Genomic DNA, 2,500 nt, shown 5'->3' with positions numbered 1-2,500 from the left:
GGAAAGCCCAGGCCAAAAGCCGCAGGACAAGCAGGGACGGAAGCGGAAAGCCCAGGCCAAAAGCCGCAGGACAAGCAGGGACGGAAGCGGAAAGCCCAGGCCAAAAGCCGCAGGACAAGCAGGGACGGAAGCGGAAAGCCCAGGCCAAAAGGCAACAGAATTGAAACAGCTACAGAAGAAGCAAAGACAAAACCTGCCTTACCCGCAGGCACGCACCTAACCCCAAAGCCAACCTCACCCTGCTTTTGTCACACGTCCATCAGGCTCTGCCCTCCCTCGGGCAAAGCCTCCCAAAAATACCACGTTTCACTCGTCGGCGCTCCCCTCCACGGAAGTCTTTAGTAAAAGGCGAAAGGCTTGTGCGTGCTGAAGGGGAACCAGAGCGTCGATTTGAAACGACCCAAACGGCCTACCCCCAACCCCTCCGTTGGCCCTGACTCACCCGTCCGCGGGGGCGAACCGGGGAGAACCGGGGAGAACCGGGGCGAACCGCATCCTTCTCGGGAAAAAAAAGGCGCGGAAACGCCACGGGCCGCAGAGGGGCTCGGCCCGCCCGCTTGGCTTTTCCTTACGGCACTTTATCCATTTCATTGATCGCTTATTCTCCATTAAGATCCCTACACGTTTATCGTATGCGCCTTCCAGCCAATCGACTCTGTGTTGGTGTCGACTGACACGGCGATAAAAAACTCTTTCCGATTGCCTTCCAGTTTTTCACCTCGGCCCCGCTGAATGTCAGCCAGCTCTCTCTCTCTCTCTCTCACTCACTCACTCACTCACTCACTCACTCACTCAGTCACTCAGTCACTCCCTTTTTTTTTTTTTTTTTTTTTTTTTTTTATATCTAAAAGGGCGGGAAAACGCCACCGGCCGACAGGGCTCCGCCCACACCCCCTTTTCACCCCGTTTTTTTGGTAGGGATCGCTTGTTCCGCTTTGTTGGGGGGCCCCCCCCTTTTGAGGGTTTTTTGACCCTCACCCCAAAAACCCTAGCCCTAACCTAAACCCCTCTCCCCCAAACCTCACTCATTCAGACATTCCCTCCTTCCCTCCCTCCTTCCTTCCTTCCTTCCTTCCTTCCTTCCCTCCCTCCCTCCCTCCCTCCCTCCCTCCCTCCCTCCCTCCCTCCCTCCCTCACTAGCTTTTCTCTTTGACACGCTTAGAAAGATTGCACCCTTCCCGGAGACGCTGCAATACCGGGGCGATGCGCGGAGCGGACGGAGCGAGCCCCTGTTCCGACTCCCTGTTGCAAAAATCCGTTTAATATGTTGTCCTCGCATGGAGGACATATCAGATATTAAACTGATAAGAACAGATACTACACTTGATCTTAGCCAAAAGGCCGAGAAGCGATGACCGCATTATCGGACGCCCCCGGCGCGCGGACCCTCCGTGCACCACCTGGGCCGCTCGGTCACCACACCGAGAACGGCCGAAACCACGGAAGCGGAAAGCCCAGGCCAAAAGCCGCAGGACAAGCAGGGACGGAAGCGGAAAGCCCAGGCCAAAAGCCGCAGGACAAGCAGGGACGGAAGCGGAAAGCCCAGGCCAAAAGCCGCAGGACAAGCAGGGACGGAAGCGGAAAGCCCAGGCCAAAAGCCGCAGGACAAGCAGGGACGGAAGCGGAAAGCCCAGGCCAAAAGGCAACAGAATTGAAACAGCTACAGAAGAAGCAAAGACAAAACCTGCCTTACCCGCAGGCACGCACCTAACCCCAAAGCCAACCTCACCCTGCTTTTGTCACACGTCCATCAGGCTCTGCCCTCCCTCGGGCAAAGCCTCCCAAAAATACCACGTTTCACTCGTCGGCGCTCCCCTCCACGGAAGTCTTTAGTAAAAGGCGAAAGGCTTGTGCGTGCTGAAGGGGAACCAGAGCGTCGATTTGAAACGACCCAAACGGCCTACCCCCAACCCCTCCGTTGGCCCTGACTCACCCGTCCGCGGGGGCGAACCGGGGAGAACCGGGGAGAACCGGGGCGAACCGCATCCTTCTCGGGAAAAAAAAGGCGCGGAAACGCCACGGGCCGCAGAGGGGCTCGGCCCGCCCGCTTGGCTTTTCCTTACGGCACTTTATCCATTTCATTGATCGCTTATTCTCCATTAAGATCCCTACACGTTTATCGTATGCGCCTTCCAGCCAATCGACTCTGTGTTGGTGTCGACTGACACGGCGATAAAAAACTCTTTCCGATTGCCTTCCAGTTTTTCACCTCGGCCCCGCTGAATGTCAGCCAGCTCTCTCTCTCTCTCTCTCACTCACTCACTCACTCACTCACTCACTCACTCACTCAGTCACTCAGTCACTCCCTTTTTTTTTTTTTTTTTTTTTTTTTTTTATATCTAAAAGGGCGGGAAAACGCCACCGGCCGACAGGGCTCCGCCCACACCCCCTTTTCACCCCGTTTTTTTGGTAGGGATCGCTTGTTCCGCTTTGTTGGGGGGCCCCCCCCTTTTGAGGGTTTTTTGACCCTCACCCCAAAAACCCTAGCCCTAACCTAAAC

At 56.1% G+C, this 2,500-nt stretch overlaps 3 non-coding genes across 3 annotated transcripts; all 3 read right to left on the bottom strand.

Moving 5' to 3' along the window:
• Positions 1–268: 268 nt before the first annotated feature.
• LOC136932301 (U5 spliceosomal RNA) lies at positions 269–386 on the bottom strand. The gene has a single exon (XR_010874596.1). It is a non-coding gene; the product is annotated as a U5 spliceosomal RNA (small nuclear RNA).
• A 776-nt stretch (positions 387–1,162) lies between these two features.
• On the bottom strand, positions 1,163–1,353 carry LOC136932457 (U2 spliceosomal RNA). The gene has a single exon (XR_010874745.1). It is a non-coding gene; the product is annotated as a U2 spliceosomal RNA (small nuclear RNA).
• A 406-nt stretch (positions 1,354–1,759) lies between these two features.
• On the bottom strand, positions 1,760–1,877 carry LOC136932300 (U5 spliceosomal RNA). Its single transcript, XR_010874595.1, has one exon. It is a non-coding gene; the product is annotated as a U5 spliceosomal RNA (small nuclear RNA).
• Between the last annotated feature and the right edge of the window lie 623 nt (positions 1,878–2,500).

Source organism: Osmerus mordax, chromosome 23 (assembly GCF_038355195.1).
Source record: "Osmerus mordax isolate fOsmMor3 chromosome 23, fOsmMor3.pri, whole genome shotgun sequence".
Lineage (NCBI taxonomy): Eukaryota > Metazoa > Chordata > Actinopteri > Osmeriformes > Osmeridae > Osmerus > Osmerus mordax.
Note: the sequence above shows the minus strand (reverse complement) of the source record. Positions and strands in the feature narration are given on the sequence as shown.